The following is a 25,484-nucleotide window of genomic DNA, read 5'->3' as shown; positions in this document are numbered from 1 at the left end:
TAACCAGTTCGTACTGGTTGTGAAAGGTAGACATTGCCCCAGTGGCCTAATGGATAAGGCACTGGCCTCCTAAGCCAGGAATTGTGGGTTCAAGTCCCATCTGGGGTGGTCGGAAACTTTGTGGCCCAGCAGAAGCGTGCTAGGTCCATTACCCAGTGGTCGATGGATCGAAAACATTTTCTGCTAACCATAGCATTTAAGTGCCAAATTTTTTTTTTTTTTAAATGCGTAGTTTCATTCCATGTGTAAGTGCCATTATACATTTTTGTTTACCTCTTCCATCAGTTCGTATTGGTCATATCGATTAGACACTGGCCTCCTAAGCCATGGATTGTGAGGTTTAGTCTTTGCTGAAGTGGCTGAAAGCAGAGTTGTGCAGCGGATGCGTGCTGGGCCCATAACCCAGAGGTTGATGGATCGAAAACATTTTCTGCTAACCAGCTTTTTATAGCATTGAAGTGCAAACAAATATTTTTTTTAAATGCGTAGTTTCATTCCATGTGTAAGTGCCATTATACATTTTTTTTTTACCTCTTCCATCAGTTCGTATTGGTCATATTGATTACAAAGATCCCCAGTGGCCTAAGACACTGGCCTCCTAAGCCATGGATTGTGAGGTTTAGTCTTTGCTGAAGTGGCTGAAAGCAGAGTTGTGCAGCGGATGCGTGCTGGGCCCATAACCCAGAGGTTGATGGATCAAAAACATTTTCTGCTAACCAGCTTTTTATAGCATTTAAGTGCGAACAAATATTTTTTTAAAATGCGTAGTTTCATTCCATGTGTAAGTGCCATTATACATTTTTTTTTACCTCTTCCATCAGTTCGTATTGGTCATATTGATTACAAAGATCCCCAGTGGCCTAAGACACTGGCCTCCTAAGCCATGGATTGTGAGGTTTAGTCTTTGCTGAAGTGGCTGAAAGCAGAGTTGTGCAGCGGATGCGTGCTGGGCCCATAACCCAGAGGTTGATGGATCGAAAACATTTTCTGCTAACCAGCTTTTTATAGCATTCAAGTGCAAACAAATATTTTTTTTAAATGCGTAGTTTCATTCCATGTGTAAGTGCCATTATACATTTTTTTTTACCTCTTCCATCAGTTCGTATTGGTCATATTGATTACAAAGATCCCCAGTGGCCTAAGACACTGGCCTCCTAAGCCATGGATTGTGAGGTTTAGTCTTTGCTGAAGTGGCTGAAAGCAGAGTTGTGCAGCGGATGCGTGCTGGGCCCATAACCCAGAGGTTGATGGATCAAAAACATTTTCTGCTAACCAGCTTTTTATAGCATTTAAGTGCGAACAAATATTTTTTTAAATGCGTAGTTTCATTCCATGTGTAAGTGCCATTACACATTTTTTTTTACCTCTTCCATCAGTTCGTATTGGTCATATTGATTACAAAGATCCCCAGTGGCCTAAGACACTGGCCTCCTAAGCCATGGATTGTGAGGTTTAGTCTTTGCTGAAGTGGCTGAAAGCAGAGTTGTGCAGCGGATGCGTGCTGGGCCCATAACCCAGAGGTTGATGGATCGAAAACATTTTCTGCTAACCAGCTTTTTATAGCATTCAAGTGCAAACAAATATTTTTTTTAAATGCGTAGTTTCATTCCATGTGTAAGTGCCATTATACATTTTTTTTTACCTCTTCCATCAGTTCGTATTGGTCATATTGATTACAAAGATCCCCAGTGGCCTAAGACACTGGCCTCCTAAGCCATGGATTGTGAGGTTTAGTCTTTGCTGAAGTGGCTGAAAGCAGAGTTGTGCAGCGGATGCGTGCTGGGCCCATAACCCAGAGGTTGATGGATCAAAAACATTTTCTGCTAACCAGCTTTTTATAGCATTTAAGTGCGAACAAATATTTTTTTTAAATGCGTAGTTTCATTCCATGTGTAAGTGCCATTACACATTTTTTTTTACCTCTTCCATCAGTTCGTATTGGTCATATTGATTACAAAGATCCCCAGTGGCCTAAGACACTGGCCTCCTAAGCCATGGATTGTGAGGTTTAGTCTTTGCTGAAGTGGCTGAAAGCAGAGTTGTGCAGCGGATGCGTGCTGGGCCCATAACCAGTTCGTACTGGTTGTGAAAGGTAGACATTGCCCCAGTGGCCTAATGGATAAGGCTCTGGCCTCCTAAGCCAGGAATTGTGGGTTCAAGTCCCATCTGGGGTGGTCGGAAACATTGTGGCCCAGCAGAAGCGTGCCAGGTCCATTACCCAGTGGTCGATGGATCGAAAAAATTTTCTGCTAACCATAGCATTTAAGTGCCAAATTTTTTATTTTTTTAAATGCGTAGTTTCATTCCATGTGTAAGTGCCATTATACATTTTTGTTTACCTCTTCCATCAGTTCGTATTGGTCATATCGATTAGACACTGGCCTCCTAAGCCATGGATTGTGAGGTTTAGTCTTTGCTGAAGTGGCTGAAAGCAGAGTTGTGCAGCGGATGCGTGCTGGGCCCATAACCCAGAGGTTGATGGATCGAAAACATTTTCTGCTAACCAGCTTTTTATAGCATTCAAGTGCAAACAAATATTTTTTTTAAATGCGTAGTTTCATTCCATGTGTAAGTGCCATTATACATTTTTTTTTACCTCTTCCATCAGTTCGTATTGGTCATATTGATTACAAAGATCCCCAGTGGCCTAAGACACTGGCCTCCTAAGCCATGGATTGTGAGGTTTAGTCTTTGCTGAAGTGGCTGAAAGCAGAGTTGTGCAGCGGATGCGTGCTGGGCCCATAACCCAGAGGTTGATGGATCGAAAACATTTTCTGCTAACCAGCTTTTTATAGCATTTAAGTGCGAACAAATATTTTTTAAAAATGCGTAGTTTCATTCCATGTGTAAGTGCCATTATACATTTTTTTTTACCTCTTCCATCAGTTCGTATTGGTCATATTGATTACAAAGATCCCCAGTGGCCTAAGACACTGGCCTCCTAAGCCATGGATTGTGAGGTTTAGTCTTTGCTGAAGTGGCTGAAAGCAGAGTTGTGCAGCGGATGCGTGCTGGGCCCATAACCCAGAGGTTGATGGATCAAAAACATTTTCTGCTAACCAGCTTTTTATAGCATTTAAGTGCGAACAAATATTTTTTTAAAATGCGTAGTTTCATTCCATGTGTAAGTGCCATTATACATTTTTTTTTACCTCTTCCATCAGTTCGTATTGGTCATATTGATTACAAAGATCCCCAGTGGCCTAAGACACTGGCCTCCTAAGCCATGGATTGTGAGGTTTAGTCTTTGCTGAAGTGGCTGAAAGCAGAGTTGTGCAGCGGATGCGTGCTGGGCCCATAACCAGTTCGTACTGGTTGTGAAAGATAGACATTGCCCCAGTGGCCTAATGGATAAGGCACTGGCCTCCTAAGCCAGGAATTGTGGGTTCAAGTCCCATCTGGGGTGGTCGGAAACATTGTGGCCCAGCAGAAGCGTGCTAGGTCCATTACCCAGTGGTCGATGGATCGAAAACATTTTCTGCAAACCATAGCATTTAAGTGCCAAATTTTTTTTTTTTTTAAATGCGTAGTTTCATTCCATGTGTAAGTGCCATTATACATTTTTGTTTACCTCTTCCATCAGTTCGTATTGGTCATATCGATTAGACACTGGCCTCCTAAGCCATGGATTGTGAGGTTTAGTCTTTGCTGAAGTGGCTGAAAGCAGAGTTGTGCAGCGGATGCGTGCTGGGCCCATAACCCAGAGGTTGATGGATCGAAAACATTTTCTGCTAACCAGCTTTTTATAGCATTCAAGTGCAAACAAATATTTTTTTTAAATGCGTAGTTTCATTCCATGTGTAAGTGCCATTATACATTTTTTTTTACCTCTTCCATCAGTTCGTATTGGTCATATTGATTACAAAGATCCCCAGTGGCCTAAGACACTGGCCTCCTAAGCCATGGATTGTGAGGTTTAGTCTTTGCTGAAGTGGCTGAAAGCAGAGTTGTGCAGCGGATGCGTGCTGGGCCCATAACCCAGAGGTTGATGGATCAAAAACATTTTCTGCTAACCAGCTTTTTATAGCATTTAAGTGCGAACAAATATTTTTTTTAAATGCGTAGTTTCATTCCATGTGTAAGTGCCATTATACATTTTTTGTTACCTCTTCCATCAGTTCGTATTGGTCATATTGATTACAAAGATCCCCAGTGGCCTAAGACACTGGCCTCCTAAGCCATGGATTGTGAGGTTTAGTCTTTGCTGAAGTGGCTGAAAGCAGAGTTGTGCAGCGGATGCGTGCTGGGCCCATAACCCAGAGGTTGATGGATCGAAAACATTTTCTGCTAACCAGCTTTTTATAGCATTCAAGTGCAAACAAATGTTTTTTTTAAATGCGTAGTTTCATTCCATGTGTAAGTGCCATTATACATTTTTTTTTACCTCTTCCATCAGTTCGTATTGGTCATATTGATTACAAAGATCCCCAGTGGCCTAAGACACTGGCCTCCTAAGCCATGGATTTTGAGGTTTAGTCTTTGCTGAAGTGGCTGAAAGCAGAGTTGTGCAGCGGATGCGTGCTGGGCCCATAACCCAGAGGTTGATGGATCAAAAACATTTTCTGCTAACCAGCTTTTTATAGCATTTAAGTGCGAACAAATATTTTTTTAAAATGCGTAGTTTCATTCCATGTGTAAGTGCCATTATACATTTTTTTTTACCTCTTCCATCAGTTCGTATTGGTCATATTGATTACAAAGATCCCCAGTGGCCTAAGACACTGGCCTCCTAAGCCATGGATTGTGAGGTTTAGTCTTTGCTGAAGTGGCTGAAAGCAGAGTTGTGCAGCGGATGCGTGCTGGGCCCATAACCAGTTCGTACTGGTTGTGAAAGGTAGACATTGCCCCAGTGGCCTAATGGATAAGGCACTGGCCTCCTAAGCCAGGAATTGTGGGTTCAAGTCCCATCTGGGGTGGTCGGAAACATTGTGGCCCAGCAGAAGCGTGCTAGGTCCATTACCCAGTGGTCGATGGATCGAAAACATTTTCTGCTAACCATAGCATTTAAGTGCCAAATTTTTTTTTTTTTTTAAATGCGTAGTTTCATTCCATGTGTAAGTGCCATTATACATTTTTGTTTACCTCTTCCATCAGTTCGTATTGGTCATATCGATTAGACACTGGCCTCCTAAGCCATGGATTGTGAGGTTTAGTCTTTGCTGAAGTGGCTGAAAGCAGAGTTGTGCAGCGGATGCGTGCTGGGCCCATAACCCAGAGGTTGATGGATCGAAAACATTTTCTGCTAACCAGCTTTTTATAGCATTCAAGTGCAAACAAATGTTTTTTTTAAATGCGTAGTTTCATTCCATGTGTAAGTGCCATTATACATTTTTTTTTACCTCTTCCATCAGTTCGTATTGGTCATATTGATTACAAAGATCCCCAGTGGCCTAAGACACTGGCCTCCTAAGCCATGGATTGTGAGGTTTAGTCTTTGCTGAAGTGGCTGAAAGCAGAGTTGTGCAGCGGATGCGTGCTGGGCCCATAACCCAGAGGTTGATGGATCAAAAACATTTTCTGCTAACCAGCTTTTTATAGCATTTAAGTGCGAACAAATATTTTTTTAAAATGCGTAGTTTCATTCCATGTGTAAGTGCCATTATACATTTTTTTTTACCTCTTCCATCAGTTCGTATTGGTCATATTGATTACAAAGATCCCCAGTGGCCTAAGACACTGGCCTCCTAAGCCATGGATTGTGAGGTTTAGTCTTTGCTGAAGTGGCTGAAAGCAGAGTTGTGCAGCGGATGCGTGCTGGGCCCATAACCAGTTCGTACTGGATGTAAAAGGTAGACATTGCCCCAGTGGCCTAATGGATAAGGCACTGTCCTCCTAAGCCAGGAATTGTGGGTTCAAGTCCCATCTGGGGTGGTCGGAAACATTGTGGCCCAGCAGAAGCGTGCTAGGTCCAGTGGTCGATGGATCGAAAACATTTTCTGCTAACCATAGCATTTAAGTGCCAAAATTTTTTTTTTTTTAAATGCGTAGTTTCATTCCATGTGTAAGTGCCATTATACATTTTTGTTTACCTCTTCCATCAGTTCGTATTGGTCATATTGATTAGACACTGGCCTCCTAAGCCATGGATTGTGAGGTTTAGTCTTTGCTGAAGTGGCTGAAAGCAGAGTTGTGCAGCGGATGCGTGCTGGGCCCATAACCCAGAGGTTGATGGATCGAAAACATTTTCTGCTAACCAGCTTTTTATAGCATTCAAGTGCAAACAAATATTTTTTTTAAATGCGTAGTTTCATTCCATGTGTAAGTGCCATTATACATTTTTTTTTTACCTCTTCCATCAGTTCGTATTGGTCATATTGATTACAAAGATCCCCAGCGGCCTAAGACACTGGCCTCCTAAGCCATGGATTGTGAGGTTTAGTCTTTGCTGAAGTGGCTGAAAGCAGAGTTGTGCAGCGGATGCGTGCTTGGCCCATAACCAGTTCGTACTGGTTGTGAAAGGTAGACATTGCCCCAGTGGCCTAATGGATAAGTCACTGTCCTCCTAAGCCAGGAATTGTGGGTTCAAGTCCCATCTGGGGTGGTCGGAAACATTGTGGCCCAGCAGAAGCGTGCTAGGTCCATTACCCAGTGGTCGATGGATCGAAAACATTTTCTGCTAACCATAGCATTTAAGTGCCCAAAATTATTTTTTTTTAAATGCGTAGTTTCATTCCATGTGTAAGTGCCATTATACATTTTTTTTACCTCTTCCATCAGTTCGTATTGGTCATATCGATTAGACACTGGCCTCCTAAGCCATGGATTGTGAGGTTTAGTCTTTGCTGAAGTGGCTGAAAGCAGAGTTGTGCAGCGGATGCGTGCTGGGCCCATAACCCAGAGGTTGATGGATCGAAAACATTTTCTGCTAACCAGCTTTTTATAGCATTCAAGTGCAAACAAATATTTTTTTTAAATGCGTAGTTCCATTCCATGTGTAAGTGCCATTATACATTTTTTTTTACCTCTTCCATCAGTTCGTATTGGTCATATTGATTACAAAGATCCCCAGTGGCCTAAGACACTGGCCTCCTAAGCCATGGATTGTGAGGTTTAGTCTTTGCTGAAGTGGCTGAAAGCAGAGTTGTGCAGCGGATGCGTGCTGGGCCCATAACCCAGAGGTTGATGGATCAAAAACATTTTCTGCTAACCAGCTTTTTATAGCATTTAAGTGCGAACAAATATTTTTTTAAAATGCGTAGTTTCATTCCATGTGTAAGTGCCATTATACATTTTTTTTTACCTCTTCCATCAGTTCGTATTGGTCATATTGATTACAAAGATCCCCAGTGGCCTAAGACACTGGCCTCCTAAGCCATGGATTGTGAGGTTTAGTCTTTGCTGAAGTGGCTGAAAGCAGAGTTGTGCAGCGGATGCGTGCTTGGCCCATAACCAGTTCGTACTGGTTGTGAAAGGTAGACATTGCCCCAGTGGCCTAATGGATATGTCACTGTCCTCCTAAGCCAGGAATTGTGGGTTCAAGTCCCATCTGGGGTGGTCGGAAACATTGTGGCGCAGCAGAAGCGTGCTAGGTCCAGTGGTCGATGGATCGAAAACATTTTCTGCTAACCATAGCATTTAAGTGCCCCAAATTTTTTTTTTTAAATGCGTAGTTTCATTCCATGTGTAAGTGCCATTATACATTTTTGTTTACCTCTTCCATCAGTTCGTATTGGTCATATCGATTAGACACTGGCCTCCTAAGCCATGGATTGTGAGGTTTAGTCTTTGCTGAAGTGGCTGAAAGCAGAGTTGTGCAGCGGATGCGTGCTGGGCCCATAACCCAGAGGTTGATGGATCGAAAACATTTTCTGCTAACCAGCTTTTTATAGCATTCAAGTGCAAACAAATATTTTTTTTAAATGCATAGTTCCATTCCATGTGTAAGTGCCATTATACATTTTTTTTTACCTCTTCCATCAGTTCGTATTGGTCATATTGATTACAAAGATCCCCAGTGGCCCAAGACACTGGCCTCCTAAGCCATGGATTGTGAGGTTTAGTCTTTGCTGAAGTGGCTGAAAGCAGAGTTGTGCAGCGGATGCGTGCTGGGCCCATAACCCAGAGGTTGATGGATCGAAAACATTTTCTGCTAACCAGCTTTTTATAGCATTCAAGTGCAAACAAATATTTTTTTTAAATGCGTAGTTTCATTCCATGTGTAAGTGCCATTATACATTTTTTTTTACCTCTTCCATCAGTTCGTATTGGTCATATTGATTACAAAGATCCCCAGTGGCCTAAGACACTGGCCTCCTAAGCCATGGATTGTGAGGTTTAGTCTTTGCTGAAGTGGCTGAAAGCAGAGTTGTGCAGCGGATGCGTGCTGGGCCCATAACCCAGAGGTTGATGGATCAAAAACATTTTCTGCTAACCAGCTTTTTATAGCATTTAAGTGCGGACAAATATTTTTTTTAAATGCGTAGTTTCATTCCATGTGTAAGTGCCATTATACATTTTTTTTTACCTCTTCCATCAGTTCGTATTGGTCATATTGATTACAAAGATCCCCAGTGGCCTAAGACACTGGCCTCCTAAGCCATGGATTGTGAGGTTTAGTCTTTGCTGAAGTGGCTGAAAGCAGAGTTGTGCAGCGGATGCGTGCTGGGCCCATAACCAGTTCGTACTGGTTGTGAAAGGTAGACATTGCCCCAGTGGCCTAATGGATAAGGCACTGGCCTCCTAAGCCAGGAATTGTGGGTTCAAGTCCCATCTGGGGTGGTTGGAAACATTGTGGCCCAGCAGAAGCGTGCTAGGTCCATTACCCAGTGGTCGATGGATCGAAAACATTTTCTGCTAACCATAGCATTTAAGTGCCAACATTTTTTTTTTTTTAAATGCGTAGTTTCATTCCATGTGTAAGTGCCATTATACATTTTTGTTTACCTCTTCCATCAGTTCGTATTGGTCATATCGATTAGACACTGGCCTCCTAAGCCATGGATTGTGAGGTTTAGTCTTTGCTGAAGTGGCTGAAAGCAGAGTTGTGCAGCGGATGCGTGCTGGGCCCATAACCCAGAGATGGATCGAAAACATTTTCTGCTAACCAGCTTTTTATAGCATTTAAGTGCAAACAAATATTTTTTTTAAATGCGTAGTTTCATTCCATGTGTAAGTGCCATTATACATTTTTTTTTACCTCTTCCATCAGTTCGTATTGGTCATATTGATTACAAAGATCCCCAGTGGCCTAAGACACTGGCCTCCTAAGCCATGGATTGTGAGGTTTAGTCTTTGCTGAAGTGGCTGAAAGCAGAGTTGTGCAGCGGATGCGTGCTGGGCCCATAACCCAGAGGTTGATGGATCGAAAACATTTTCTGCTAACCAGCTTTTTATAGCATTCAAGTGCAAACAAATATTTTTTTTAAATGCATAGTTCCATTCCATGTGTAAGTGCCATTATACATTTTTTTTTACCTCTTCCATCAGTTCGTATTGGTCATATTGATTACAAAGATCCCCAGTGGCCTAAGACACTGGCCTCCTAAGCCATGGATTGTGAGGTTTAGTCTTTGCTGAAGTGGCTGAAAGCAGAGTTGTGCAGCGGATGCGTGCTGGGCCCATAACCCAGAGGTTGATGGATCGAAAACATTTTCTGCTAACCAGCTTTTTATAGCATTCAAGTGCAAACAAATATTTTTTTTAAATGCGTAGTTTCATTCCATGTGTAAGTGCCATTATACATTTTTGTTTACCTCTTCCATCAGTTCGTATTGGTCATATCGATTAGACACTGGCCTCCTAAGCCATGGATTGTGAGGTTTAGTCTTTGCTGAAGTGGCTGAAAGCAGAGTTGTGCAGCGGATGCGTGCTGGGCCCATAACCCAGAGGTTGATGGATCGAAAACATTTTCTGCTAACCAGCTTTTTATAGCATTCAAGTGCAAACAAATATTTTTTTTAAATGCGTAGTTTCATTCCATGTGTAAGTGCCATTATACATTTTTTTTTTACCTCTTCCATCAGTTCGTATTGGTCATATTGATTACAAAGATCCCCAGCGGCCTAAGACACTGGCCTCCTAAGCCATGGATTGTGAGGTTTAGTCTTTGCTGAAGTGGCTGAAAGCAGAGTTGTGCAGCGGATGCGTGCTTGGCCCATAACCAGTTCGTACTGGTTGTGAAAGGTAGACATTGCCCCAGTGGCCTAATGGATAAGTCACTGTCCTCCTAAGCCAGGAATTGTGGGTTCAAGTCCCATCTGGGGTGGTCGGAAACATTGTGGCCCAGCAGAAGCGTGCTAGGTCCATTACCCAGTGGTCGATGGATCGAAAACATTTTCTGCTAACCATAGCATTTAAGTGGCCAAAATTTTTTTTTTTTAAATGCGTAGTTTCATTCCATGTGTAAGTGCCATTATACATTTTTTTTACCTCTTCCATCAGTTCGTATTGGTCATATCGATTACAAAGATCCCCAGTGGCCTAAGACACTGGCCTCCTAAGCCATGGATTGTGAGGTTTAGTCTTTGCTGAAGTGGCTGAAAGCAGAGTTGTGCAGCGGATGCGTGCTGGGCCCATAACCCAGAGGTTGATGGATCAAAAACATTTTCTGCTAACCAGCTTTTTATAGCATTTAAGTGCGAACAAATATTTTTTTAAAATGCGTAGTTTCATTCCATGTGTAAGTGCCATTATACATTTTTTTTTACCTCTTCCATCAGTTCGTATTGGTCATATTGATTACAAAGATCCCCAGTGGCCTAAGACACTGGCCTCCTAAGCCATGGATTGTGAGGTTTAGTCTTTGCTGAAGTGGCTGAAAGCAGAGTTGTGCAGCGGATGCGTGCTTGGCCCATAACCAGTTCGTACTGGTTGTGAAAGGTAGACATTGCCCCAGTGGCCTAATGGATATGTCACTGTCCTCCTAAGCCAAGAATTGTGGGTTCAAGTCCCATCTGGGGTGGTCGGAAACATTGTGGCGCAGCAGAAGCGTGCTAGGTCCAGTGGTCGATGAATCGAAAACATTTTCTGCTAACCATAGCATTTAAGTGCCCCAAATTTTTTTTTTTTAAATGCGTAGTTTCATTCCATGTGTAAGTGCCATTATACATTTTTGTTTACCTCTTCCATCAGTTCGTATTGGTCATATCGATTAGACACTGGCCTCCTAAGCCATGGATTGTGAGGTTTAGTCTTTGCTGAAGTGGCTGAAAGCAGAGTTGTGCAGCGGATGCGTGCTGGGCCCATAACCCAGAGGTTGATGGATCGAAAACATTTTCTGCTAACCAGCTTTTTATAGCATTCAAGTGCAAACAAATATTTTTTTTAAATGCATAGTTCCATTCCATGTGTAAGTGCCATTATACATTTTTTTTTACCTCTTCCATCAGTTCGTATTGGTCATATTGATTACAAAGATCCCCAGTGGCCTAAGACACTGGCCTCCTAAGCCATGGATTGTGAGGTTTAATCTTTGCTGAAGTGGCTGAAAGCAGAGTTGTGCAGCGGATGCGTGCTGGGCCCATAACCCAGAGGTTGATGGATCGAAAACATTTTCTGCTAACCAGCTTTTTATAGCATTCAAGTGCAAACAAATATTTTTTTTAAATGCGTAGTTTCATTCCATGTGTAAGTGCCATTATACATTTTTTTTTACCTCTTCCATCAGTTCGTATTGGTCATATTGATTACAAAGATCCCCAGTGGCCTAAGACACTGGCCTCCTAAGCCATGGATTGTGAGGTTTAGTCTTTGCTGAAGTGGCTGAAAGCAGAGTTGTGCAGCGGATGCGTGCTGGGCCCATAACCCAGAGGTTGATGGATCGAAAACATTTTCTGCTAACCAGCTTTTTATAGCATTCAAGTGCAAACAAATATTTTTTTTAAATGCATAGTTCCATTCCATGTGTAAGTGCCATTATACATTTTTTTTTACCTCTTCCATCAGTTCGTATTGGTCATATTGATTACAAAGATCCCCAGTGGCCTAAGACACTGGCCTCCTAAGCCATGGATTGTGAGGTTTAGTCTTTGCTGAAGTGGCTGAAAGCAGAGTTGTGCAGCGGATGCGTGCTGGGCCCATAACCCAGAGGTTGATGGATCGAAAACATTTTCTGCTAACCAGCTTTTTATAGCATTCAAGTGCAAACAAATATTTTTTTTAAATGCGTAGTTTCATTCCATGTGTAAGTGCCATTATACATTTTTGTTTACCTCTTCCATCAGTTCGTATTGGTCATATCGATTAGACACTGGCCTCCTAAGCCATGGATTGTGAGGTTTAGTCTTTGCTGAAGTGGCTGAAAGCAGAGTTGTGCAGCGGATGCGTGCTGGGCCCATAACCCAGAGGTTGATGGATCGAAAACATTTTCTGCTAACCAGCTTTTTATAGCATTCAAGTGCAAACAAATATTTTTTTTAAATGCGTAGTTTCATTCCATGTGTAAGTGCCATTATACATTTTTTTTTACCTCTTCCATCAGTTCGTATTGGTCATATTGATTACAAAGATCCCCAGTGGCCTAAGACACTGGCCTCCTAAGCCATGGATTGTGAGGTTTAGTCTTTGCTGAAGTGGCTGAAAGCAGAGTTGTGCAGCGGATGCGTGCTGGGCCCATAACCCAGAGGTTGATGGATCAAAAACATTTTCTGCTAACCAGCTTTTTATAGCATTTAAGTGCGAACAAATATTTTTTTTAAATGCGTAGTTTCATTCCATGTGTAAGTGCCATTATACATTTTTTTTTACCTCTTCCATCAGTTCGTATTGGTCATATTGATTACAAAGATCCCCAGTGGCCTAAGACACTGGCCTCCTAAGCCATGGATTGTGAGGTTTAGTCTTTGCTGAAGTGGCTGAAAGCAGAGTTGTGCAGCGGATGCGTGCTGGGCCCATAACCCAGAGGTTGATGGATCGAAAACATTTTCTGCTAACCAGCTTTTTATAGCATTCAAGTGCAAACAAATATTTTTTTTAAATGCGTAGTTTCATTCCATGTGTAAGTGCCATTATACATTTTTTTTTACCTCTTCCATCAGTTCGTATTGGTCATATTGATTACAAAGATCCCCAGTGGCCTAAGACACTGGCCTCCTAAGCCATGGATTGTGAGGTTTAGTCTTTGCTGAAGTGGCTGAAAGCAGAGTTGTGCAGCGGATGCGTGCTGGGCCCATAACCCAGAGGTTGATGGATCAAAAACATTTTCTGCTAACCAGCTTTTTATAGCATTTAAGTGCGAACAAATATTTTTTTTAAATGCGTAGTTTCATTCCATGTGTAAGTGCCATTATACATTTTTTTTTACCTCTTCCATCAGTTCGTATTGGTCATATTGATTACAAAGATCCCCAGTGGCCTAAGACACTGGCCTCCTAAGCCATGGATTGTGAGGTTTAGTCTTTGCTGAAGTGGCTGAAAGCAGAGTTGTGCAGCGGATGCGTGCTGGGCCCATAACCAGTTCGTACTGGTTGTGAAAGGTAGACATTGCCCCAGTGGCCTAATGGATAAGGCACTGGCCTCCTAAGCCAGGAATTGTGGGTTCAAGTCCCATCTGGGGTGGTCGGAAACATTGTGGCCCAGCAGAAGCGTGCTAGGTCCAGTGGTCGATGGATCGAAAACATTTTCTGCTAACCATAGCATTTAAGTGCCAAAAAATTTTTTTTTTTAAATGCGTAGTTTCATTCCATGTGTAAGTGCCATTATACATTTTTGTTTACCTCTTCCATCAGTTCGTATTGGTCATATTGATTAGACACTGGCCTCCTAAGCCATGGATTGTGAGGTTTAGTCTTTGCTGAAGTGGCTGAAAGCAGAGTTGTGCAGCGGATGCGTGCTGGGCCCATAACCCAGAGGTTGATGGATCGAAAACATTTTCTGCTAACCAGCTTTTTATAGCATTCAAGTGCAAACAAATATTTTTTTTAAATGCGTAGTTTCATTCCATGTGTAAGTGCCATTATACATTTTTTTTTTACCTCTTCCATCAGTTCGTATTGGTCATATTGATTACAAAGATCCCCAGCGGCCTAAGACACTGGCCTCCTAAGCCATGGATTGTGAGGTTTAGTCTTTGCTGAAGTGGCTGAAAGCAGAGTTGTGCAGCGGATGCGTGCTTGGCCCATAACCAGTTCGTACTGGTTATGAAAGGTAGACATTGCCCCAGTGGCCTAATGGATAAGTCACTGTCCTCCTAAGCCAGGAATTGTGGGTTCAAGTCCCATCTGGGGTGGTCGGAAACATTGTGGCCCAGCAGAAGCGTGCTAGGTCCATTACCCAGTGGTCGATGGATCGAAAACATTTTCTGCTAACCATAGCATTTAAGTGCCCAAAATTATTTTTTTTTAAATGCGTAGTTTCATTCCATGTGTAAGTGCCATTATACATTTTTTTTACCTCTTCCATCAGTTCGTATTGGTCATATCGATTAGACACTGGCCTCCTAAGCCATGGATTGTGAGGTTTAGTCTTTGCTGAAGTGGCTGAAAGCAGAGTTGTGCAGCGGATGCGTGCTGGGCCCATAACCCAGAGGTTGATGGATCGAAAACATTTTCTGCTAACCAGCTTTTTATAGCATTCAAGTGCAAACAAATATTTTTTTTAAATGCGTAGTTCCATTCCATGTGTAAGTGCCATTATACATTTTTTTTTACCTCTTCCATCAGTTCGTATTGGTCATATTGATTACAAAGATCCCCAGTGGCCTAAGACACTGGCCTCCTAAGCCATGGATTGTGAGGTTTAGTCTTTGCTGAAGTGGCTGAAAGCAGAGTTGTGCAGCGGATGCGTGCTGGGCCCATAACCCAGAGGTTGATGGATCAAAAACATTTTCTGCTAACCAGCTTTTTATAGCATTTAAGTGCGAACAAATATTTTTTTTAAATGCGTAGTTTCATTCCATGTGTAAGTGCCATTATACATTTTTTTTTACCTCTTCCATCAGTTCGTATTGGTCATATCGATTAGACACTGGCCTCCTAAGCCATGGATTGTGAGGTTTAGTCTTTGCTGAAGTGGCTGAAAGCAGAGTTGTGCAGCGGATGCGTGCTGGGCCCATAACCCAGAGGTTGATGGATCGAAAACATTTTCTGCTAACCAGCTTTTTATAGCATTCAAGTGCAAACAAATATTTTTTTTAAATGCGTAGTTTCATTCCATGTGTAAGTGCCATTATACATTTTTTTTTACCTCTTCCATCAGTTCGTATTGGTCATATTGATTACAAAGATCCCCAGTGGCCTAAGACACTGGCCTCCTAAGCCATGGATTGTGAGGTTTAGTCTTTGCTGAAGTGGCTGAAAGCAGAGTTGTGCAGCGGATGCGTGCTGGGCCCATAACCCAGAGGTTGATGGATCAAAAACATTTTCTGCTAACCAGCTTTTTATAGCATTTAAGTGCGAACAAATATTTTTTTTAAATGCGTAGTTTCATTCCATGTGTAAGTGCCATTATACATTTTTTTTTACCTCTTCCATCAGTTCGTATTGGTCATATTGATTACAAAGATCCCCAGTGGCCTAAGACACTGGCCTCCTAAGCCATGGATTGTGAGGTTTAGTCTTTGCTGAAGTGGCTGAAAGCAGAGTTGTGCAGCGGATGCGTGCTGGGCCCATAACCCAGAGGTTGATGGATCGAAAACATTTTCTGCTAACCAGCTTTTTATAGCATTCAAGTGCAAACAAATATTTTTTTTAAATGCGTAGTTTCATTCCATGTGTAAGTGCCATTATACATTTTTTTTTACCTCTTCCATCAGTTCGTATTGGTCATATTGATTACAAAGATCCCCAGTGGCCTAAGACACTGGCCTCCTAAGCCATGGATTGTGAGGTTTAGTCTTTGCTGAAGTGGCTGAAAGCAGAGTTGTGCAGCGGATGCGTGCTGGGCCCATAACCCAGAGGTTGATGGATCAAAAACATTTTCTGCTAACCAGCTTTTTATAGCATTTAAGTGCGGACAAATATTTTTTTTAAATGCGTAGTTTCATTCCATGTGTAAGTGCCATTATACATTTTTTTTTACCTCTTCCATCAGTTCGTATTGGTCATATTGATTACAAAGATCCCCAGTGGCCTAAGACACTGGCCTCCTAAGCCATGGATTGTGAGGTTTAGTCTTTGCTGAAGTGGCTGAAAGCAGAGTTGTGCAGCGGATGCGTGCTGGGCCCATAACCAGTTCGTACTGGTTGTGAAAGGTAGACATTGCCCCAGTGGCCTAATGGATAAGGCACTGTCCTCCTAAGCCAGGAATTGTGGGTTCAAGTCCCATCTGGGGTGGTTGGAAACATTGTGGCCCAGCAGAAGCGTGCTAGGTCCATTACCCAGTGGTCGATGGATCGAAAACATTTTCTGCTAACCATAGCATTTAAGTGCCAAAATTTGTTTTTTTTTAAATGCGTAGTTTCATTCCATGTGTAAGTGCCATTATACATTTTTGTTTACCTCTTCCATCAGTTCGTATTGGTCATATCGATTAGACACTGGCCTCCTAAGCCATGGATTGTGAGGTTTAGTCTTTGCTGAAGTGGCTGAAAGCAGAGTTGTGCAGCGGATGCGTGCTGGGCCCATAACCCAGAGGTTGATGGATCGAAAACATTTTCTGCTAACCAGCTTTTTATAGCATTCAAGTGCAAACAAATATTTTTTTTAAATGCGTAGTTTCATTCCATGTGTAAGTGCCATTATACATTTTTTTTTACCTCTTCCATCAGTTCGTATTGGTCATATTGATTACAAAGATCCCCAGTGGCCTAAGACACTGGCCTCCTAAGCCATGGATTGTGAGGTTTAGTCTTTGCTGAAGTGGCTGAAAGCAGAGTTGTGCAGCGGATGCGTGCTGGGCCCATAACCCAGAGGTTGATGGATCGAAAACATTTTCTGCTAACCAGCTTTTTATAGCATTCAAGTGCAAACAAATATTTTTTTTAAATGCGTAGTTTCATTCCATGTGTAAGTGCCATTATACATTTTTTTTTACCTCTTCCATCAGTTCGTATTGGTCATATTGATTACAAAGATCCCCAGTGGCCTAAGACACTGGCCTCCTAAGCCATGGATTGTGAGGTTTAGTCTTTGCTGAAGTGGCTGAAAGCAGAGTTGTGCAGCGGATGCGTGCTGGGCCCATAACCAGTTCGTACTGGTTGTGAAAGGTAGACATTGCCCCAGTGGCCTAATGGATAAGGCACTGTCCTCCTAAGCCAGGAATTGTGGGTTCAAGTCCCATCTGGGGTGGTTGGAAACATTGTGGCCCAGCAGAAGCGTGCTAGGTCCATTACCCAGTGGTCGATGGATCGAAAATATTTTCTGCTAACCATAGCATTTAAGTGCCAAAATTTGTTTTTTTTTAAATGCGTAGTTTCATTCCATGTGTAAGTGCCATTATACATTTTTGTTTACCTCTTCCATCAGTTCGTATTGGTCATATCGATTAGACACTGGCCTCCTAAGCCATGGATTGTGAGGTTTAGTCTTTGCTGAAGTGGCTGAAAGCAGAGTTGTGCAGCGGATGCGTGCTGGGCCCATAACCCAGAGGTTGATGGATCGAAAACATTTTCTGCTAACCAGCTTTTTATAGCATTCAAGTGCAAACAAATATTTTTTTTAAATGCGTAGTTTCATTCCATGTGTAAGTGCCATTATACATTTTTTTTTACCTCTTCCATCAGTTCGTATTGGTCATATTGATTACAAAGATCCCCAGTGGCCTAAGACACTGGCCTCCTAAGCCATGGATTGTGAGGTTTAGTCTTTGCTGAAGTGGCTGAAAGCAGAGTTGTGCAGCGGATGCGTGCTGGGCCCATAACCCAGAGGTTGATGGATCGAAAACATTTTCTGCTAACCAGCTTTTTATAGCATTCAAGTGCAAACAAATATTTTTTTTAAATGCGTAGTTTCATTCCATGTGTAAGTGCCATTATACATTTTTTTTTACCTCTTCCATCAGTTCGTATTGGTCATATTGATTACAAAGATCCCCAGTGGCCTAAGACACTGGCCTCCTAAGCCATGGATTGTGAGGTTTAGTCTTTGCTGAAGTGGCTGAAAGCAGAGTTGTGCAGCGGATGCGTGCTGGGCCCATAACCCAGAGGTTGATGGATCAAAAACATTTTCTGCTAACCAGCTTTTTATAGCATTTAAGTGCGAACAAATATTTTTTTTAAATGCGTAGTTTCATTCCATGTGTAAGTGCCATTATACATTTTTTTTTACCTCTTCCATCAGTTCGTATTGGTCATATTGATTACAAAGATCCCCAGTGGCCTAAGACACTGGCCTCCTAAGCCATGGATTGTGAGGTTTAGTCTTTGCTGAAGTGGCTGAAAGCAGAGTTGTGCAGCGGATGCGTGCTGGGCCCATAACCCAGAGGTTGATGGATCGAAAACATTTTCTGCTAACCAGCTTTTTATAGCATTCAAGTGCAAACAAATATTTTTTTTAAATGCGTAGTTTCATTCCATGTGTAAGTGCCATTATACATTTTTTTTTTACCTCTTCCATCAGTTCGTATTGGTCATATTGATTACAAAGATCCCCAGCGGCCTAAGACACTGGCCTCCTAAGCCATGGATTGTGAGGTTTAGTCTTTGCTGAAGTGGCTGAAAGCAGAGTTGTGCAGCGGATGCGTGCTGGGCCCATAACCCAGAGGTTGATGGATCAAAAACATTTTCTGCTAACCAGCTTTTTATAGCATTTAAGTGCGAACAAATATTTTTTTAAAATGCGTAGTTTCATTCCATGTGTAAGTGCCATTATACATTTTTTTTTACCTCTTCCATCAGTTCGTATTGGTCATATTGATTACAAAGATCCCCAGTGGCCTAAGACACTGGCCTCCTAAGCCATGGATTGTGAGGTTTAGTCTTTGCTGAAGTGGCTGAAAGCAGAGTTGTGCAGCGGATGCGTGCTTGGCCCATAACCAGTTCGTACTGGTTGTGAAAGGTAGACATTGCCCCAGTGGCCTAATGGATAAGTCACTGTCCTCCTAAGCCAGGAATTGTGGGTTCAAGTCCCATCTGGGGTGGTCGGAAACATTGTGGCGCAGCAGAAGCGTGCTAGGTCCAGTGGTCGATGGATCGAAAACATTTTCTGCTAACCATAGCATTTAAGTGCCGCAAATTTTTTTTTTTTAAATGCGTAGTTTCATTCCATGTGTAAGTGCCATTATACATTTGTGTTTACCTCTTCCATCAGTTCGTATTGGTCATATCGATTAGACACTGGCCTCCTAAGCCATGGATTGTGAGGTTTAGTCTTTGCTGAAGTGGCTGAAAGCAGAGTTGTGCAGCGGATGCGTGCTGGGCCCATAACCCAGAGGTTGATGGATCGAAAACATTTTCTGCTAACCAGCTTTTTATAGCATTCAAGTGCAAACAAATATTTTTTTTAAATGCATAGTTCCATTCCATGTGTAAGTGCCATTATACATTTTTTTTTACCTCTTCCATCAGTTCGTATTGGTCATATTGATTACAAAGATCCCCAGTGGCCTAAGACACTGGCCTCCTAAGCCATGGATTGTGAGGTTTAGTCTTTGCTGAAGTGGCTGAAAGCAGAGTTGTGCAGCGGATGCGTGCTGGGCCCATAACCCAGAGGTTGATGGATCGAAAACATTTTCTGCTAACCAGCTTTTTATAGCATTCAAGTGCAAACAAATATTTTTTTTAAATGCGTAGTTTCATTCCATGTGTAAGTGCCATTATACATTTTTTTTTACCTCTTCCATCAGTTCGTATTGGTCATATTGATTACAAAGATCCCCAGTGGCCTAAGACACTGGCCTCCTAAGCCATGGATTGTGAGGTTTAGTCTTTGCTGAAGTGGCTGAAAGCAGAGTTGTGCAGCGGATGCGTGCTGGGCCCATAACCCAGAGGTTGATGGATCAAAAACATTTTCTGCTAACCAGCTTTTTATAGCATTTAAGTGCGGACAAATATTTTTTTTAAATGCGTAGTTTCATTCCATGTGTAAGTGCCATTATACATTTTTTTTTACCTCTTCCATCAGTTCGTATTGGTCATATTGATTACAAAGATCCCCAGTGGCCTAAGACACTGGCCTCCTAAGCCATGGATTGTGAGGTTTAGTCTTTGCTGAAGTGGCTGAAAGCAGAGTTGTGCAGCGGATGCGTGCTGGGCCCATAACCAGTTCGTACTGGTTGTGAAAGGTAGACATTGCCCCAGTGGCCTAATGGATAAGGCACTGGCCTCCTAAGCCAGGAATTGTGGGTTCAAGTCCCATCTGGGGTGGTTGGAAACATTGTGGCCCAGCAGAAGCGTGCTAGGTCCATTACCCAGTGGTCGATGGATCGAAAACATTTTCTGCTAACCATAGCATTTAAGTGCCAACATTTTTTTTTTTTTAAATGCGTAGTTTCATTCCATGTGTAAGTGCCATTATACATTTTTGTTTACCTCTTCCATCAGTTCGTATTGGTCATATCGATTAGACACTGGCCTCCTAAGCCATGGATTGTGAGGTTTAGTCTTTGCTGAAGTGGCTGAAAGCAGAGTTGTGCAGCGGATGCGTGCTGGGCCCATAACCCAGAGGTTGATGGATCGAAAACATTTTCTGCTAACCAGCTTTTTATAGCATTCAAGTGCAAACAAATATTTTTTTTAAATGCATAGTTCCATTCCATGTGTAAGTGCCATTATACATTTTTTTTTACCTCTTCCATCAGTTCGTATTGGTCATATTGATTACAAAGATCCCCAGTGGCCTAAGACACTGGCCTCCTAAGCCATGGATTGTGAGGTTTAGTCTTTGCTGAAGTGGCTGAAAGCAGAGTTGTGCAGCGGATGCGTGCTGGGCCCATAACCCAGAGGTTGATGGATCGAAAACATTTTCTGCTAACCAGCTTTTTATAGCATTCAAGTGCAAACAAATATTTTTTTTAAATGCGTAGTTTCATTCCATGTGTAAGTGCCATTATACATTTTTTTTTACCTCTTCCATCAGTTCGTATTGGTCATATTGATTACAAAGATCCCCAGTGGCCTAAGACACTGGCCTCCTAAGCCATGGATTGTGAGGTTTAGTCTTTGCTGAAGTGGCTGAAAGCAGAGTTGTGCAGCGGATGCGTGCTGGGCCCATAACCCAGAGGTTGATGGATCAAAAACATTTTCTGCTAACCAGCTTTTTATAGCATTTAAGTGCGGACAAATATTTTTTTTAAATGCGTAGTTTCATTCCATGTGTAAGTGCCATTATACATTTTTTTTTACCTCTTCCATCAGTTCGTATTGGTCATATTGATTACAAAGATCCCCAGTGGCCTAAGACACTGGCCTCCTAAGCCATGGATTGTGAGGTTTAGTCTTTGCTGAAGTGGCTGAAAGCAGAGTTGTGCAGCGGATGCGTGCTGGGCCCATAACCAGTTCGTACTGGTTGTGAAAGGTAGACATTGCCCCAGTGGCCTAATGGATAAGGCACTGGCCTCCTAAGCCAGGAATTGTGGGTTCAAGTCCCATCTGGGGTGGTTGGAAACATTGTGGCCCAGCAGAAGCGTGCTAGGTCCATTACCCAGTGGTCGATGGATCGAAAACATTTTCTGCTAACCATAGCATTTAAGTGCCAACATTTTTTTTTTTTTAAATGCGTAGTTTCATTCCATGTGTAAGTGCCATTATACATTTTTGTTTACCTCTTCCATCAGTTCGTATTGGTCATATCGATTAGACACTGGCCTCCTAAGCCATGGATTGTGAGGTTTAGTCTTTGCTGAAGTGGCTGAAAGCAGAGTTATGCAGCGGATGCGTGCTGGGCCCATAACCCAGAGGTTGATGGATCGAAAACATTTTCTGCTAACCAGCTTTTTATAGCATTCAAGTGCAAACAAATATTTTTTTTAAATGCGTAGTTTCATTCCATGTGTAAGTGCCATTATACATTTTTTTTTACCTCTTCCATCAGTTCGTATTGGTCATATTGATTACAAAGATCCCCAGTGGCCTAAGACACTGGCCTCCTAAGCCATGGATTGTGAGGTTTAGTCTTTGCTGAAGTGGCTGAAAGCAGAGTTGTGCAGCGGATGCGTGCTGGGCCCATAACCCAGAGGTTGATGGATCAAAAACATTTTCTGCTAACCAGCTTTTTATAGCATTTAAGTGCGAACAAATATTTTTTTTAAATGCGTAGTTCCATTCCATGTGTAAGTGCCATTATACATTTTTTTTTACCTCTTCCATCAGTTCGTATTGGTCATATTGATTACAAAGATCCCCAGTGGCCTAAGACACTGGCCTCCTAAGCCATGGATTGTGAGGTTTAGTCTTTGCTGAAGTGGCTGAAAGCAGAGTTGTGCAGCGGATGCGTGCTGGGCCCATAACCAGTTCGTACTGGTTGTGAAAGGTAGACATTGCCCCAGTGGCCTAATGGATAAGGCACTGGCCTCCTAAGCCAGGAATTGTGGGTTCAAGTCCCATCTGGGGTGGTCGGAAACATTGTGGCCCAGCAGAAGCGTGCTAGGTCCATTACCCAGTGGTCGATGGATCGAAAACATTTTCTGCTAACCATAGCATTTAAGTGCCAAAATTTTTTTTTTTTTAAATGCGTAGTTTCATTCCATGTGTAAGTGCCATTATACATTTTTGTTTACCTCTTCCATCAGTTCGTATTGGTCATATCGATTAGACACTGGCCTCCTAAGCCATGGATTGTGAGGTTTAGTCTTTGCTGAAGTGGCTGAAAGCAGAGTTGTGCAGCGGATGCGTGCTGCGCCCATAACCCAGAGGTTGATGGATCGAAAACATTTTCTGCTAACCAGCTTTTTATAGCATTCAAGTGCAAACAAATATTTTTTTTAAATGCGTAGTTTCATTCCATGTGTAAGTGCCATTATACATTTTTTTTTACCTCTTCCATCAGTTCGTATTGGTCATATTGATTACAAAGATCCCCAGTGGCCTAAGACACTGGCCTCCTAAGCCATGGATTGTGAGGTTTAGTCTTTGCTGAAGTGGCTGAAAGCAGAGTTGTGCAGCGGATGCGTGCTGGGCCCATAACCCAGAGGTTGATGGATCAAAAACATTTTCTGCTAACCAGCTTTTTATAGCATTTAAGTGCGAACAAATATTTTTTTTAAATGCGTAGTTCCATTCCATGTGTAAGTGCCATTATACATTTTTTTTTACCTCTTCCATCAGTTCGTATTGGTCATATTGATTACAAAGATCCCCAGTGGCCTAAGACACTGGCCTCCTAAGCCATGGATTGTGAGGTTTAGTCTTTGCTGAAGTGGCTGAAAGCAGAGTTGTGCAGCGGATGCGTGCTGGGCCCATAACCAGTTCGTACTGGTTGTGAAAGGTAGACATTGCCCCAGTGGCCTAATGGATAAGGCACTGGCCTCCTAAGCCAGGAATTGTGGGTTCAAGTCCCATCTGGGGTGGTCGGAAACATTGTGGCCCAGCAGAAGCGTGCTAGGTCCATTACCCAGTGGTCGATGGATCGAAAACATTTTCTGCTAACCATAGCATTTAAGTGCCAAAATTTATTTTTTTTTAAATGCGTAGTTTCATTCCATGTGTAAGTGCCATTATACATTTTTGTTTACCTCTTCCATCAGTTCGTATTGGTCATATCGATTAGACACTGGCCTCCTAAGCCATGGATTGTGAGGTTTAGTCTTTGCTGAAGTGGCTGAAAGCAGAGTTGTGCAGCGGATGCGTGCTGCGCCCATAACCCAGAGGTTGATGGATCGAAAACATTTTCTGCTAACCAGCTTTTTATAGCATTCAAGTGCAAACAAATATTTTTTTTAAATGCGTAGTTTCATTCCATGTGTAAGTGCCATTATACATTTTTTTTTACCTCTTCCATCAGTTCGTATTGGTCATATTGATTACAAAGATCCCCAGTGGCCTAAGACACTGGCCTCCTAAGCCATGGATTGTGAGGTTTAGTCTTTGCTGAAGTGGCTGAAAGCAGAGTTGTGCAGCGGATGCGTGCTGGGCCCATAACCCAGAGGTTGATGGATCGAAAACATTTTCTGCTAACCAGCTTTTTATAGCATTCAAGTGCAAACAAATATTTTTTTTAAATGCGTAGTTTCATTCCATGTGTAAGTGCCATTATACATTTTTTTTTACCTCTTCCATCAGTTCGTATTGGTCATATTGATTACAAAGATCCCCAGTGGCCTAAGACACTGGCCTCCTAAGCCATGGATTGTGAGGTTTAGTCTTTGCTGAAGTGGCTGAAAGCAGAGTTGTGCAGCGGATGCGTGCTGGGCCCATAACCCAGAGGTTGATGGATCAAAAACATTTTCTGCTAACCAGCTTTTTATAGCATTTAAGTGCGAACAAATATTTTTTTTAAATGCGTAGTTTCATTCCATGTGTAAGTGCCATTATACATTTTTTTTTACCTCTTCCATCAGTTCGTATTGGTCATATTGATTACAAAGATCCCCAGTGGCCTAAGACACTGGCCTCCTAAGCCATGGATTGTAAGGTTTAGTCTTTGCTGAAGTGGCTGAAAGCAGAGTTGTGCAGCGGATGCGTGCTGGGCCCATAACCAGTTCGTACTGGTTGTGAAAGGTAGACATTGCCCCAGTGGCCTAATGGATAAGGCACTGGCCTCCTAAGCCAGGAATTGTGGGTTCAAGTCCCATCTGGGGTGGTCGGAAACATTGTGGCCCAGCAGAAGCGTGAGAGGTCCATTACCCAGTGGTCGATGGATCGAAAACATTTTCTGCTAACCATAGCATTTAAGTGCCAAATTTTTTTTTATTTTTAAATGCGTAGTTTCATTCCATGTGTAAGTGCCATTATACATTTTTGTTTACCTCTTCCATCAGTTCGTATTGGTCATATCGATTAGACACTGGCCTCCTAAGCCATGGATTGTGAGGTTTAGTCTTTGCTGAAGTGGCTGAAAGCAGAGTTGTGCAGCGGATGCGTGCTGGATGCGTGTCCATTACCCAGTGGTCGATGGATCGAAAACATTTTCTGCTAACCATAGCATTCAAGTGCAAACAAATATTTTTTTTAAATGCGTAGTTTCATTCCATGTGTAAGTGCCATTATACATTTTTTTTTACCTCTTCCATCAGTTCGTATTGGTCATATTGATTACAAAGATCCCCAGTGGCCTAAGACACTGGCCTCCTAAGCCATGGATTGTGAGGTTTAGTCTTTGCTGAAGTGGCTGAAAGCAGAGTTGTGCAGCGGATGCGTGCTGGGCCCATAACCCAGAGGTTGATGGATCGAAAACATTTTCTGCTAACCAGCTTTTTATAGCATTCAAGTGCAAACAAATATTTTTTTTAAATGCGTAGTTTCATTCCATGTGTAAGTGCCATTATACATTTTTTTTTACCTCTTCCATCAGTTCGTATTGGTCATATTGATTACAAAGATCCCCAGTGGCCTAAGACACTGGCCTCCTAAGCCATGGATTGTGAGGTTTAGTCTTTGCTGAAGTGGCTGAAAGCAGAGTTGTGCAGCGGATGCGTGCTGGGCCCATAACCCAGAGGTTGATGGATCAAAAACATTTTCTGCTAACCAGCTTTTTATAGCATTTAAGTGCGAACAAATATTTTTTTAAAATGCGTAG

The 25,484-nt window shown here is 42.3% G+C and overlaps 11 non-coding genes across 11 annotated transcripts; all 11 read left to right on the top strand.

Annotated features, from left to right (window-relative positions):
- The first annotated feature begins 35 nt into the window (after window positions 1–35).
- trnar-ccu lies at window positions 36–108 on the top strand. The gene has a single exon. It is a non-coding gene; the product is annotated as a tRNA-Arg (tRNA).
- Window positions 109–2,101: 1,993 nt separating this feature from the next.
- Window positions 2,102–2,174, top strand: trnar-ccu. Its single transcript has one exon. It is a non-coding gene; the product is annotated as a tRNA-Arg (tRNA).
- A 1,159-nt stretch (window positions 2,175–3,333) lies between these two features.
- Window positions 3,334–3,406, top strand: trnar-ccu. The gene has a single exon. It is a non-coding gene; the product is annotated as a tRNA-Arg (tRNA).
- Window positions 3,407–4,843: 1,437 nt separating this feature from the next.
- trnar-ccu lies at window positions 4,844–4,916 on the top strand. Its single transcript has one exon. It is a non-coding gene; the product is annotated as a tRNA-Arg (tRNA).
- A 3,729-nt stretch (window positions 4,917–8,645) lies between these two features.
- Window positions 8,646–8,718, top strand: trnar-ccu. The gene has a single exon. It is a non-coding gene; the product is annotated as a tRNA-Arg (tRNA).
- A 4,703-nt stretch (window positions 8,719–13,421) lies between these two features.
- trnar-ccu lies at window positions 13,422–13,494 on the top strand. Its single transcript has one exon. It is a non-coding gene; the product is annotated as a tRNA-Arg (tRNA).
- A 6,609-nt stretch (window positions 13,495–20,103) lies between these two features.
- trnar-ccu lies at window positions 20,104–20,176 on the top strand. The gene has a single exon. It is a non-coding gene; the product is annotated as a tRNA-Arg (tRNA).
- A 1,159-nt stretch (window positions 20,177–21,335) lies between these two features.
- On the top strand, window positions 21,336–21,408 carry trnar-ccu. The gene has a single exon. It is a non-coding gene; the product is annotated as a tRNA-Arg (tRNA).
- Window positions 21,409–22,289: 881 nt separating this feature from the next.
- trnar-ccu lies at window positions 22,290–22,362 on the top strand. The gene has a single exon. It is a non-coding gene; the product is annotated as a tRNA-Arg (tRNA).
- An 881-nt stretch (window positions 22,363–23,243) lies between these two features.
- trnar-ccu lies at window positions 23,244–23,316 on the top strand. Its single transcript has one exon. It is a non-coding gene; the product is annotated as a tRNA-Arg (tRNA).
- A 1,159-nt stretch (window positions 23,317–24,475) lies between these two features.
- trnar-ccu lies at window positions 24,476–24,548 on the top strand. The gene has a single exon. It is a non-coding gene; the product is annotated as a tRNA-Arg (tRNA).
- The last annotated feature ends 936 nt before the right edge of the window (window positions 24,549–25,484 follow it).

Source organism: Oncorhynchus mykiss, chromosome 7 (assembly GCF_013265735.2).
Source record: "Oncorhynchus mykiss isolate Arlee chromosome 7, USDA_OmykA_1.1, whole genome shotgun sequence".
Lineage (NCBI taxonomy): Eukaryota > Metazoa > Chordata > Actinopteri > Salmoniformes > Salmonidae > Oncorhynchus > Oncorhynchus mykiss.
Note: the sequence above shows the minus strand (reverse complement) of the source record. Positions and strands in the feature narration are given on the sequence as shown.